This window comes from Ixodes scapularis, unplaced genomic scaffold, assembly GCF_016920785.2.
Source record: "Ixodes scapularis isolate PalLabHiFi unplaced genomic scaffold, ASM1692078v2 PGA_scaffold2__306_contigs__length_199485367, whole genome shotgun sequence".
NCBI classification, from domain to species: Eukaryota; Metazoa; Arthropoda; class Arachnida; order Ixodida; family Ixodidae; genus Ixodes; species Ixodes scapularis.
The window spans coordinates 61176010-61190858 of NW_024609857.1; the positions used below are offsets into that span (position 1 = coordinate 61176010).

At 44.9% G+C, this 14849-nt stretch overlaps 1 pseudogene; it reads right to left on the minus strand.

Moving 5' to 3' along the window:
• Positions 1–3690: 3690 nt before the first annotated feature.
• Positions 3691–14849, minus strand: part of LOC120836343 — a 38841-nt pseudogene continuing 27682 nt past the window's right edge.

A 14849-nucleotide genomic window follows, 5' to 3' on the forward strand; every position in this document is an offset into this window, starting at 1 on the left:
TCGCCTACAAAGCTTCTAAATTTCACGATTTTTGACGTCACCAATCAAAAGAAGCGAGGAGGTGACAAGTGGGAGAGAAAAACGGCAAAAATAAAAAGGCGCGCGCGCGGGGGAAATTTTTTTTCGTGATGCGTCTTTTTTTGCGTGTCTATGACTACAACTTGCATTGGTTTAGGCAATAAAAAAATACGACCTTTGGGGTGTCAGTGCCTCTGTAAAGCATTAATTTTTTGTATCTGGGTAGCACAAATCCCATACTAGTTTGAAAGTTCTAAAATGTCCCTCGTCACGTCGCCGAACACCACAGAAAGCACTCCTGCCTATATGTGACGCGCAGAGAGAACAAAAGAAAATTGCACCGGTGACGACGATCGACACCTATGATCGATTGCTCGCGTAATTTTGTAGCTCAATGCTGTCATCTTTCAACAATAGGGACTCCACGCACGAGTACGTTTGAGGCATATACACAAACGTGCGAAACAACTAAAGAACAATATAAATACCGTATTTACTCGAATAATAGCCGCACTATTTAGGAACAAGGCCCTTGTCTCTACTTTCCCGCAAAGCACGTATGCGCTAGAGGTGCAGACGCTGATGCGGAGTTTTGGAGAGCCGTCGGAGGCAACGAGAAAACGCACCAGCTTGCGGCTCATTTGGGTGCGGCCTAGGGGACCTCGATTGATACCCAGCTCTTCGACCTCACATTGCTCGTTCCTTCGGGTTCAAGATCTGGAACCTTTGAGTATTTCGCTGCACAGGCAGTTCTCTTGTGATGGCACCGCTTGAGAATGTGTATTCGCAGCTCCCGCTAAGCAAACGGCAATGCATGCGTCATATGTGAATCTGCCCACTCTTCGTCTCGTACTAATTGTTGCTTTATCGCTTTATCTGCGCAGGTGGTAACATTCTTTGCGGAATGGTTTCGTTTAGCTCGCCGGGATAAGGCGATTTTCTTGTTTCTGGTTTAACCATAACCAGCGCTTAAATATAAAGTGCCCCCAAAAAGAAAAAAAAAAAATCAGTTTTTTTTTTCTTTTACCGCAAAAGCCGAACGCTCATGTTTCGAGGGGCCAAAGTTTCAGCACGAACCAATGTTTTATCAAAAAAGTTATAGGTGATTTTCTGATAATTTTCCTGGGAAAATGGTGGCCGACGGATCTCTCGAATACGTGGAGCTCTATGGCGCCAGAAACCGAAAACGGGCGAAAATGAGCCTCTTTTTCTTATTGCAATTTTCAGAAAATCATTTCTTACTATTGAATAATATATCAGTTCGTGCTGTAGTAACTTTGGCATCTAGATCAGACCTCCACCGCTACCTTCGTGCGGCGGATGGGCGTTCGGGGATGCGTAGTTTATTTTTGCGACAAAAAAAAAAAAAAAAAAAAAAAAAAAAAATTAATATTTTTTTTTTTTTTGTGGGGGGGGGGGGGGGGGGGGACACCCTTACGTAGATTAGGAATGAGCATCTGTACAAGGTCACTCGCACTCTGCTGTGGAGCTAAGTGGGACGGGCCTGTTCTTCAGAACTTGACCCTTTCCAGCAAATATACGTCAAGGAATCTCACATGAATAGCGAGATATTGGAGTGTACGATCTTTAACGACGCGCACACTCGCCCGATCTGGCACCACAGGCGCTACCGCTTTTTTGTTTCTTTGTTGTATTTTTAGTATATTCTACTACGAACTGCGCTGTTCTGGAATCTACAAATCAAAATAAGACATGCCGTTAGTTTAAAATAAATAAAAAATAAAAAATAAAAATTTAAGGCTTTCTTTATATTTTTTTATTTACGCTCTGAAATTTGGTTGAACGGCGTGTGTGCTGCTTTAGTAGCTGACAGCTAAATCAAGGTAGAACGTGGCGTGTCCTGGACATTTTATAATCACTCTGCAGACGACGAGGTTGAGAGATTAGCTGATAAGAACGCCAAAGGACAAATCACCAACCAAGAAGCGCGAACATAATGGGACACGCCTCGCGCTCCTTAAATGCCGACCTACAAATCATTTGCCGGGCAGAAAACCGGTTCCCAGTTTCCTTCTCCATTTACCCTCGCCCTCCTCTCTTAAGAACGGATCTCCAAGCTACTCCTTGTAGAAAGGAGGATGGCCTCCCCCTTTCTCACATGGAAAGGAAGAATTGAGAAAGAGTTTCCTCCTTTCTGGTTGTTGTTCGGCCTTTAAGTTGTCGATGACTTTAGTGTGTGCATTGAGCAAAGCGCTTCCAACCGCCAACACGTACCCCTGTATACGTTCTCCTGCATGGCCTACCTGTTAGCGATGCGCCTGAAGCTGTTGGCCCAGGCGGTGATGCACTCGAGGTGCACGGGGGCCACGTGGCCCATGATGAAGACCTTGTCGCCGGCGTCTTCGGCGCGCTGCAGTTCGTCGACGAGCCAATGAAGCTGGCCCTTGGGGTCTGTCGAGTTGTAAAGGAGCCACCTGCGTCGGGACCACATTCGAGGATTCAGACGAACGCCTGTCTGCTCAAGGGATCACTTAAAAGATATATAACTAATCCATACATTCCCCGGTGTTTCTTTCTGAGGAACAAACGGGCGGTTGTTTTTCGGTGTTTATTTATTCTTCAAAACTAGGTGTAGGGTTGGCTATCTATTTCGTATGGACGCTAAAACGGTGATTATCGGTGAAAAACGCAATGAGAAACTATGCGTTCAAATTAATTTGACAATATGTATGCGCCCTTGTAACTCTTCACGCTTATGATATAATCCGTACTTGCAAGCCACGGACGCGGCCCAACGTAATTATAACGTAATTATCCGGAGCTTTTCATTGGTTTTATATGTATCCTGCTAGCCTTGTGCTCTGTGTGATGCCAAAACTTCAATTGCTTTCAAGCAAAACGTTTCTACCGAGAGGAAGGCAACTTGCTCTTGCTTCTTTCTGTGAGTATGAAATACTGTGACCATAAAATACTGAATTCGTGGACATGAGTGCATTCGTAGTTGCCGAGAAAAGTTCAAGGTACAGTGCACGATACTGTTAGTGCGAATAAGTGACCATAGATTTTTAATGAATTTCTCCTAGAATAAAAGGGCTGCCCTAAACAGCACAAACAACAACAACAATAACAACAACAACAAAACTGCTCGTTTGGAGGGAACTGCCCATTTAAGGTAATAATCTGAGTAAACATGTCTGGGTAAAATGCTGAATTATTGGTAGGTGCTCTTAAGAGCACCTACCAATGTTGTGTTTGTGCTAACAGTGTCGCGCAGTGTACCTGTGCTAGAGAGAAACACAAACCCACGCATACGCGAGGATTTTATTGAAGACGCGTAAGCGTTCAGTCACTGCGAATCTCATTAGGATCACAACGCTTCAATTCGAAGGAAAGTAATTTTCCCTAAGATATCGAACATAGGGCTTCGGTTCGAAAGAAATGATCAGTCCCATTTTAAACGTTCTTCTGGACATTACCAGACTGATTACGGTGACTGACGCCTCGTGTACTCTGCGAAAGAAATACACACGGGAGCCGAGAAACGGGTTGCTATAGAAGACCAAGAATAGACAGAGCCACGTCAAGAGTCTCCGCCTTTCTGGTATGTTTCCTTGCTTGTGCGCAGGGACGTGAAGCAGTTACTTCTTACTTCCTCTGAGGCCAGAGTAAACACGACCTAGAGTTGTCATATGCGGTAATCACCATTGCTTACCAGTTGTAGATGTAACAAAGATTGGTATTCAAGGAAATCACTCGGAGTCCTTTGCCGGCCTGGATAGAGTAGAAGGCACCCCTGTCATAAGAGAAAAAAAAAGGAAAATGTAAAGAATATATTTATTTATGTACATATAAGGGGTGGGGTCTCGCAAAGGTCATCTTGGAGATGGGTCGTGGACTTACAATATTTAAAAAGAGTTCATAGAGTCAAGCAGTGTTATAAAAGAAAGTGCTCTGTGCACTCTAGCAAACACATACGCATCAAATTTTGAGCTGTGCGCGCGGAAAGTTCATAACTAATATCAATTTTGATATCAACTGAGAGAGCAGAGAGTTAGCAGACGCACATAACGTTAGGAACCCCGTAAATGCGGTATGCGCACTACTGTTCCAAGCACGAATGTTTACTCAACCCGCGTTCTTAGGTTGGAGTATCGTTTTATTCTTTATTTATTCGCTAGGGTATCGCATGCATGTATTCGCCGATAACTTACACACTAAAAAATCCCCGTGCATCTACTTTCACGCACGACACTCTGGGAGCCAATCACCGCAACTTACGGAGGTAGCTCAGCGAATAACGATGCCGAAACATATGTTTAGACCGAAAAAGGCAGTCCGAGTTACCGAAGCAAACATGATCGTACGTTAGTTCTTAAAGTCAGACATCGAACCAAAACCAAATTGCGACGAGTAGTGAGTGAACCCAATATCAAATCTTACCTTTTAATAGTCGGCTTCGTAGACTCTGGCAGAAAGTCCATCCAGTGGTTGGCGAACTCGTCGTACAGCCACTGGACGGTGTAGTTTCCTTTGTTGGGAACAGGGAAGCTGCAATAACGCTATGTTCGATCACTCTGCAGCGAGGGGCCAACTAATCGAAACCCACTAAAAAAGAAAAAAAAAAAAATATCCAAAAGGAAAAAGATCAGTTTCGCAAACTCTGACATCGTAATTGAACAAGAAAGTGGTGCGGCTGGGTGGTGCAATTTGTTTTTGTTTTTTTTTGGGGGGGGGGGGGGGGGGGAGGGGGGGGGGCAAGTAACGAAGAGAAAGCTTGCGTCAATTAAAACTTGAACTAAACCCTAATCTTCCCATGTACGAAGCGGGAATTAAATCTTTTCAACACCAAAAAAAAAAAAAAATTATTTTGCAGTTCTTTGAGATGTTTTATTTAGCACACACAACAAAAGGGGTGAAAAATAATTTGAACTTTCTCCTAAATTTTTGTGTCTAATAAAACGTCGTAATGGCCCACAGAAACAGAGTGTCGCACTGAAATTTTTATCGGTTCGGTTCGGGTTCGGGTTCGGGTTCACGTCTTTCGGTTCAGTTCCGGTTCAGTTCTGGAGAGAAAAAGTAACGGTTCGAACCGATTTGTACTGCTAGTTTGAGAACTTATTTCCCACGTTGTTTTGGCAATACTATTTCAACCGTGAAACGAGTAACTATATAGCTTTCACCATTCGTACAATCACTTGAATTTTCAGGTACCAAAAATACCATATATTTGCTCGAGTAATGCACTTTATATAAACAAGGCCCTTGCGTGTGCTTGCCTGCAGAGCACACATACAGCCAATCGTCGCATTCTGCGTAAAAAACGCAGCAAATACCGAGATCGAGAACACGATTCTGCTTAAAATTCTGATCTGAGCAGATATCATTTTCGCGTAAAGACGTTATCTCTGTCCCGTAAATCGCTGCCATTTTTCTGCCGATCGCGGTGATTCGCTATTCCCGTGCTCCGCGGGAAAGCAGACCCACAGGCTTTGCTCGTAAACAGTGCGGCCATTACTTGAGTAAACACGGTAGGAAATTGCGTTATTTAATTTCGACGAAACGAAAAAAAAAAAAAAAAAACTGGATTAACATACAAAAACATAGTGTTTATGCGACTCAACATCAATTTGTTTACCTTAGTCGCATATATCTTAATTTGAAAGTTTACCACTCTGGTAGGTCGCCTAAAATGCCCGTGTTTGGTAGGATACATTGTTGGGCTAGTTGGTCCATCTTAGTTAACCATATAAAATAGCGCAAGAAAGACAAGGACAAGAAGTATACAGGACGAGCGCTATTAGAAATCCACTTGACGTGGCCAAAGGACGGTTTGACGAATCCAAAAAAAAAGTAAATACTTCCGCGGGTACCAGCCCTTTCCTCAAGCAAAACGAGATGAGTCTCGCACGACAAGTAGCAAAGGCGATATGGCTGACCAGACTCGAAGCTGGTTCACTAAACGTAGAACATAAGAAAGGACCCACTGTAGAGGAAGTATAGTTAGTAGGGTACGCTGTTGGGCTCGTTGGTTCATCTATAGTTAAGCATGTAAAATAGCGTAAAAAAAAACAAAGCGCTTGTCCTGTATACTTCTTGTCCTTGTCTTTTTTGCGCTATTTTATGTTTACCCGTGTTTGGTACGACTTTGCGTCGCAGTATTATAAGTTGAATCCTGTGCTCTTGAATTTGGGAATTAAATACAGTGCATAAAGTAATGAAATAGGAACCTCATCGCCATATAAATCGTGATATTTTGTTTACGAAATAGTTTCACAATATACATGATGATGACGCAACTGAGGTAAAAGCAAGATGTCCCGAAAGACTTAGGACAAGCCCTTTCACTCTACCTTTTATAGAAACACTGAGCGGCAATCACGAAGCTTGTTTTCCTGACCAACATTGTTTGAACTCAGCCCCGTGATGCAGGCGAACAATCATGCAAAAAGAAAAGTGATACGAATCGGTCACTCTAATCTATACGCACCTTCGAACTCAGATAAAATCTGGCCTAAACTAGCGCGTACCCAATTGCGAACATTTTCAGCATATAGCTTGGCATTTGAGGTTGGTTCTTGAAAAGATCCCGGTCAATTCAATTTGCATTTAAGCATCACCCTTGCTAATTGCTTCTATTTTCCTAATAGAACAAAGTAGTATATTTACTCGACATTGCAGCTACGTAATTGGTCATTTTCTGACGAACTGAGCGCTTTATCATTATATTTCCGCCACGCGCCTTTGGTTTTTGTCCAGCTCAGACACATAACATTGTTGTCCATCACATAAAAAAGTCAATAACATACTTTTATATGTTTGAGAAGTTAAGTATGTATGAGTAACACATAGTCACTTAAATTAGCTTCAAAATCAGAAATTTATTTAACGCTTTCCCAGATCACTTATAAACGTGCGTACCGAAGATAAAAACGCCGGAAAAGATTTGCAGAGTATATTTAAGATAATTTGGGGGTGCATTTACTTATGGGGTATCCTTCTTATTGCAGTGTCGAATCGGAACCAAACCGTTATCTTTAGCCGAACCTGAACTGAACCGAACCGAAATCTTCGGCGCCATCTAGAAACTGAGCCGGAAAAAATAGAACGGTAACCGGTTCGAAACGGTTCATCGTGTTTTGTTTCTTTTGTATAACAAATTGAATGATTGAGAGAAAAAAAATTGGCCGCTGTATTTCTAAGCAGTGATCAAATTGTCATATATCGAATTGCCATGTATGAGAAATTGTGGGTTTTCGTGGCGTTTTTGTACCAGCACTATGATTAATCATGTGTCATGTGGTCACGTGACATCACGGTGTCAAGATATGCTGTCAAGTGATGTCGCGTCACGTGGGCCCGTGACGTAGTCAAGTGACTCGCTGCATCAAGTCGACTTAAAGAGGTACTCCACCGATTTTTTGAGCTACCTCAACTGACTATTTTTTCTGACTCCCCGGCCTTTAGCCTTTCCGGTATGCTATTTAGCATCGCGAAATTCATAATAGGTATTGTGAAATCGGCAAATGAAAATGGTGCAAAAACCAATATTCAAATATTCGCGCACTTTTCAGTGCCGTGACGTCAGTGGCAGGCAGGCTTGCCAGTCGAGTAAGTAGTCTAAAAATGGAATATGCCAATCATTTGTTGCGTGCTGGAGCGCGGAGACGGGAGCGAGCTTCCAAAGCACTCATTTGACACCAAGAAACTGCTTCAAATCCGTTGGGAACAACTTCTGTAGTCCAAAAAGTTAACCCCTGCCTTCCACTGACGTCACTTTGTTGTTGTTGCCAGTAGAGACTTTCAGTTTTAAAAACATGGTGAAGACCAAAACTGTAAATTCAATAACTTCGCGAAAAAACAATATTTTGACCTAATATTTGGGATACTGTTTTAGGAATGTTTGTTGGTTAGTTTAGGAAAAATTCAAGCAAATCGGAGACAATGAAAAAACCGTCACAAGGCTGGGAAACACTTCTTCACTTTTAGCATAAAAAGGTTTAACAATATGGGAGCCATCGGGAAATATTTTACGTTTTGTTGTAACCTTAGATTAAGACAAGCTTGCTTTCTATTACATTCAGAAAAAAACAAAACAAAACAAAACTAAGTGTTATAAATATTTTTGTAAAGTTGGTTCGATCCGTTGGGCGCACGCTGTAGGCTAAGCGAGGCGTACACACCTGTTGATGGGGACCGCCTCGTGGTTGCCGATGGCCGGCAGTACGGTGGCAGTGGGGAAGTATTTCCGGATCAGTTGTGACGTCACACGCAGGTTCGAGATAGTTTCCTCCTTCGTGGCCTTCCACGGGTCGTGGGGCGGCAAGTCTCCGGTCCACAGGATCATGTCGATCTGGACGTTGGGAGGGAGTCTGCCTTAAAGGGCAACTCCGCTTGATTTCGGAAATTTTGAGATAGTGGGTGATATAAACGTGAAAAGTACTTCAAAACAACCCTAGACCGTTTGTCTCGTTAAAAGCAAAATATTTTTCGTGCGATCTTGTTATTTACCACAATCGCAAACCGAAACTGAAACTTCGGCACAGCCGGGCAACATTGTACTCTCAACGTCAGTTGCATACGCACCCACGTGGAATACAAGGGGTCACGTGATCTACTAGCGGTAACCCAAGAAAGACGCGGATGCGAGGGGAAGGGCGAGGAGGGAGGAGGGAGGGCGGGCCTAGCCGCGGCGGCGAACAGGCAATGCAAGCAGCAACGAAGCAGGCTATGTAGGCGGCAACCCAGGCGGCTGGTCGGTTGGCACCGGTTGGCAGGTGTGTCAGCGAAACTCATCCCGTACTACTCTCTCGTCCTCTTTTTGTTTCTCTTGTTCTCGCTCATTTTTTTTTTGTCTGTCTCGCCCACTGATCTCTATTGTAGTAGGCTCGCCTCTTTGCTTGCTCAAACGTGGAGCGCGTCCGTAGCGCCACCCGGTAAGCTCTCCCTGGAAAAGAAAATACCAACAAAAAAACTGCGTATGCAACAGACGTCAGCCACAACGGAAATACAACGTTGGCTGCGCTGCACGTCGCCCGCTAAATTAGCGGATTTTGGTGATTTCGCGCATCTCAGTTTTTGTCGGCCGGTTTAGTGATCTTTTAGGCGGTATTACGTTATAATATTTGACATTCGGTCTCTCTAGATGGCACTAAAGAGAGTCGCAGTGTTTGGTAACGACCAAGAATGAAGCGGAGTTTCCCTTTAACAGCGGCATCCGATGCCTGACGCTGCTTTCGCTGTTCACCGGTATCGCGCGCGCGCATTGGCTTCCGCCCCATGACGTCGGCTCCCTCTCGCCTTTGTCCTTCACTACTCTCCTCGTCTCTACGTGGCGCGCTTCCCTTTCCACTGTTTTCTCCGCAGACGGGCGCCTTCACTTTTTTTGGCGGTGGATGGTTGCACTGACGTTATGTGAAAACACCTAGATTCATTATTCAAAAGTGTTCCTGCTTCAACTGCCGTCGAAACGTTGCAGTATAGGTGTTATACCCGTGCCACACGGGCAACTCTAATGCAATTTACAACGAATGACATTTGAACGATCGGCCAATCAGCGCGCGACACTCCGAGCGTGGGGCATTCCACACGCGACAGATCGCGAGCCGATTCGTTGATCACACGAATGTCATTTGTTGTAAACGGCATTCGAGTTGCACGTGTGACACGAGTATTAATTTAGCCGGTCAAGAGTTAGCCGATGCTTTTAATGACCATTTTGTGTATCTAACGAGTAGAGTAGATTGCACTGATTCGTACTAAGATATTGAGCAGAAAAATTGCAGTTCTATTTCTTTTTTTGTGTTTTAGAGCGCAGCTCTTAGGCGCCCGTTTCCGGCTTGAGCGGCGTCGGCGTCGCCGTCGGCGTAACCGCGCGGTGCATTATGGGTAAATTTTTCGGAAGGGACCCGAGGACTCCCGAAGGAACCCGAGGTCGTCCCGAAAGAACCCGAGGTCCTTCGGGAGGACCTCGGGTTCCTTCGGGAGGACGTCGGGTTCCTTCGGGAGTTGCATGCAACAGGTTGCATACAACCTGTTGCATGCAACTGGCATACAACGATTTGTATGCAACCTGTTGCATGCAATCCAGGTTGCATGCAACCTGATGACGTCATCCGCATCGTCATCGTCATCATGACTGATGACGTCATTGCCATCCGCATAGTCATCGTCATCATCACTGATGACGTCATCAGTGACGTCACTGATGACGTCATCAGTGACGTCACTGATGACGTCATCAAATCGTCATTGTCAAGGTCACGTGACCCCCCAGGTCACGTGACCCCTGAGGTCACATGGCCTCTTAAGGCCACGTGACCCCACTAAGGTCACGTGACCCCCTGGAGTCACGTGAACCCCCTGAGGTCACGTGACCCCTGAGGTCACGTGACCCTCTGAGGTCACGTGACCCCCTCCCCCGAGGTCACGTGACCCCCTTGACGTCACCCGACCTCCCATGAGGTCACGTGACCTCAAGGAGTCACCTATCCCTCAGTACGCTTCTATCCTCCTCCTCAAGAGCTGCGCTCCAACCGGCGTTACAGGGAATTGTAAACGGCTTTCATTTTTTTTTTCGAGCCTGCTATCAGTTCGGAAGAAATTAATGTAATAATGCACATAAAGAACAGGGGAAGCTGTGATGACTGTACACTCTAAGAAAAACAATACTCGGAGAACCAACCAGTAACCATCTCTACTTACGGAGGCAGCTCAGCGAATGACGATGCCGAAATATTTGTTTAGACCAAAAATCATTGCTCAATGGGCCAGGTAAACAAAAAATACACACACAAAGAACAAACAAAACAAGTATAACTTAATTGTTCGCTTTACACTCTGCGGTCGCACACGTTTACGGGCCGCCTCGGCAAAAACGTAGACCTAGACCCGCGGATATCCGCATCCGATCCGCAATCCACAGCCCCTGGCATCCGCATCCGATCTGCAATCCGCCAAAACTGATTAAGTTTTATCCGCATCCACCAGTTTACTGCGAATATCCGCGGATGATCCGCAGGGTAACCCACGAATATGCAGGGCTCTTTTTATAGTCACTGATCAACTGACAGCTTGATCAACGAGTCAGGGAGCAACTAGCAACAAGCGTGTATCTAATAAGCCTCATTCAGCGTTGCTCAAAACTGTAAGTATTGACTACCAATATGTGCATTGGGACAGTGAAAATGACGTCCCACCCGCTCAGCACTTCAGGGCAGACCGTGCCTTTTTTCTCAACAGGACCTGGGCCCTGCGACTGTGGCCAGTTTCCTAGATGGATGATCGATGCTCTGAGTGCACAGCGGGAAAGGGACACGCGAGACTTTCTCGGGGCGTCTGGCTTATGGATAGGGTTCGGAGTTTTCGGTTTAAACCGATAAAGTACGCCGAATCCATTTTCGAAAATTCGGTTTTAACCGAAAAAGGTCCGTTTGTAGGTCCGGCGTTAAAAGTACACATCGCGACACTGTTAGCGCGAACACGACATCGGCGCATTTTCGCATTTTACTTCTAAATAGTATCAGCGAACACGAAATGTTTTCGCTTACATTATGAAACTAAATGATCTCTTTCCGTAGCAATAATAACTTCGATTACATCCCTTGGTCTTAAAGAAAATTTGAAAAAAAAAAAAAAAGAAAACGGCGATTGTTTGTTCGCGCTAACAGTGTCGCCCTCTGTACGTCTAATGCATTTTCTAAAATTCGGTTTTCACAAAAACGTTCAAATTTTTAGGGCCGCGTCGAGGTGGGCGGGGAAAGGGTTGGGGGAGGGGGGGGGGAGAGTGCATTGCAAGGTTCGACGTTGTGTGACCTCTTTGTGATTGGCCTCTTCCAAGATTCAACATGCAACAAAGGAGGCCTTGGATTGGGCTTCGCGGAACATCTGTGTCCTTTCTGTGATCGGGCTTATACTCTGTCTCATCCTACGATGGACTAAAGGCTAAAGCCACGGGCCGCCAAATCCAATCACGTTCCACGCTATACTATTGCACGCTTAATATTGATTAGGGGTGGACGAATAAGGCTCGAATCCAAAAGCGCCGCATCATTTCTATAGCTTTGACGCTGCAAAGAGCCTATATGTTGTGGCTTTCTTTGCGATGTAAAATTGTTGAGTCACTCAGTGCGCTTCGATTCGAACCACTGTGCACCCGTCCCCTCATCAGTGATTCGAGACGCGGGCACCGATACGTGCATCGAAGCGAAATACCGCACAATTTCTAAGTGGATTGTGATTGGATCTGGCGGTCTGTAGCTTTGGCCTTTAGTCCATCGTAGGGTGAGACGAAGTATAGTGTGCCGAATTCCTGGTCCAAAAAAAAAAAAAATAATAAATTCGAATGTGGGCGCTAGAGCTTAGTATAAGATTTTTTGCTTCATGCACTTCAGGGGACATCGAGGAAAGCCGTTAATACCTTTCTTAACACCCTCTCTCAAACTTCCTTCTGGTTCAGAGATAAATACGATACATTATTTTGCCATTCTGCTGGTTCTTGAACGGTCATCACCTCAGACGGTCACGTCGTCAGAACGGGAAGAAAGAAGATGCGCGCTGAAGATTATACCCGCGAATTTGGCGATTTTGAGGTGTGTCCGGACGGAAGTTTTAGCGAAGACCACGTATGTATCTGTGCCGTTATTCTTCGAGTGATCACAAATATCAGAGCTACAAGGATCCTCTGGTCCGGTGTCCGATAATGTTTCTATCATATTCACCGAAAAAAAAAACGAAAATGCAATTTTAAATTAAACACCAAAAAAAGTACGCCGAATTTTGAAAAAAAAATAATAATAATAAAACCGAAAACGCGGAACCCTATAGAGTATCGGCTCTCTGTTCCCCGATTGTCTTGTGTGGCGCCACCATTTTGGCGCTTAGTGCAGAGCGAGCGCCATCTTGGCAATAGTTACAATTAGGAAAAACCGACTTCCTGAGCTTTAAGTATATATACGGTGTCAGGAAGCACGGGCGATATTGGTTTTCTTCGTCACGGCTGTTTTAATTTTTTTTTTTTTAAGGAGGGAAAAAGTGTCTTCTGGGTGAAGTCAAATAAATGTTCAAATTACTTTTCAGCATGGATTTAAGCACCAAGACGACTCAAGTGTCGCTGCTCCGAAGCGTAGCTTATTTAGTGACTCTACGCGGAGTGCAAGTTTGTCTGCTTCTTGCGCAGCGCGCGGTTCTAGTGACGTCAGAACGCCGAGCTCTGGTTGGCTCCGATTGAAAGAATGGCGGGATAGACTTCAAGGCAGCTCGCATTGAGGTCTACCCACTATCCTTCCAATCAGAGCCAACAAGAGCTCCGAATTCTGGCGTTACCGCCACCCCTGCGCGAGAAACAGACGAACTTGCGCTCCGCATAGTCGCGGAGAGCTTAGGCGAGTTCCGAGAAACTTGTCATCGCTCTGCTGCCAATAGCGTTGCGGCATTAGCCAATAAGAACGCAAAAAAAAAAAGAATAGCGAAGCAAGGAGCGTACAGCAGTGACCATAGTGAGATCTATATAGAGACGCAGAGTAACTCGACACGCGCTTCGCTTGCCTTGTGGTTCTGGGAGGCGTGCTGCAGCATGCTCTCGAGGGTTCGCAGCGGGATGTCGCACTTGCCCAGGTAGCCCCACTTGCCCGCCTTCGTCTCGTCCGAAGGCGCCTTGCCGTTCGCCCCGCGGCAGCACATGGGCTCCGGGCAGTCGCCGTTGCTCCCGGGCTCGTACTCCGGGTCGTAGTGCGTGTCCGAGACGTGCAGCACCCTAAGATGACGCTTCCCAAGACCGTCCTGCGATCCGAGACGACGGCATTGAGCACGGAGGGGAAAGTCGCTGGAAGAGTACGTTCAGAGGGAGGATAAAGCTTTCGAGTGTGGCGTCTGCTATGGGCCCTAAGTGGAATCAGTTGATTTCCGATTCGAACGGACATTGGGGGGATGTGATTACGCTTGGTTAACAGTGGGCTGATGAAGGACACGATCAGTTACATTGATCTGTCTACATATACACTGTTAAGCGGTAAGACAAGGCGCCGAACGCTCAAAGGAAGACTGACCTCTTGACGTCATGAAGACGTTGGTTCGTGTCAAGTACTGAAGTCAAGGGTGGGGACATGTGCTTTGTTTACTCATTATTTTCTGCAGGTGGTTAAGACAGTTCGGGCCATTTACGGTATTGATATACTGTATATGGTCTTTGACAGAAAGAAATACTTTCTGTCGATAAAAAATAGTACTGTTAGTTTTTGTCCCATGTACGTACCTGGACTTGTTCCATTCACATATATTTTGTTTTATAGCAATAAGGAACACATTACAAAGCGTTGTCGGGCCATTTTATCTCGAACCCTTGTGTGCCACATGGATCTAACATTCGACCGTTTCCTTGCGCGACATTTCGTGGACGACTGCGTCACTGGTGCTAATAACGCTTATCACTTGTCAACGCGTCATTACAAATTTCTTTTGAATTTCTTTTTTCTTTTTTTTTGTAATTCTGAGTAAATATTAGCAGCATATAAAATTGAAGTTTTCAAAAGTTTGCTTTTGAATCCCAAAGCAAACAAGAGTTTCTTGAAAAGGCAGCCAAATGCACGGGTGGAATTTCTTTTTTTTTTTTTTTATGGTGTTAAATTTTTGAACACGGGGTGGGAAATCGGGAATATCCGAAAGTAGGTAAAAGGAACGTCAGGAAAAATGGAAAGAGACGTTTTCGGTTACTTCTTTTTTTTTTTTATGTCAATTTCAAGTTGTTTTTTTTTTATCTGAATTTTAAGTTGTTTATTTAGCATCACAAAAAACAAGGTTATTTTCTTGACCAAGAAAACTGAGAAAAAATTCCGCCATACGTTTTCGGGTGGCAGGGCGGCATGGGTGTTTAGGGT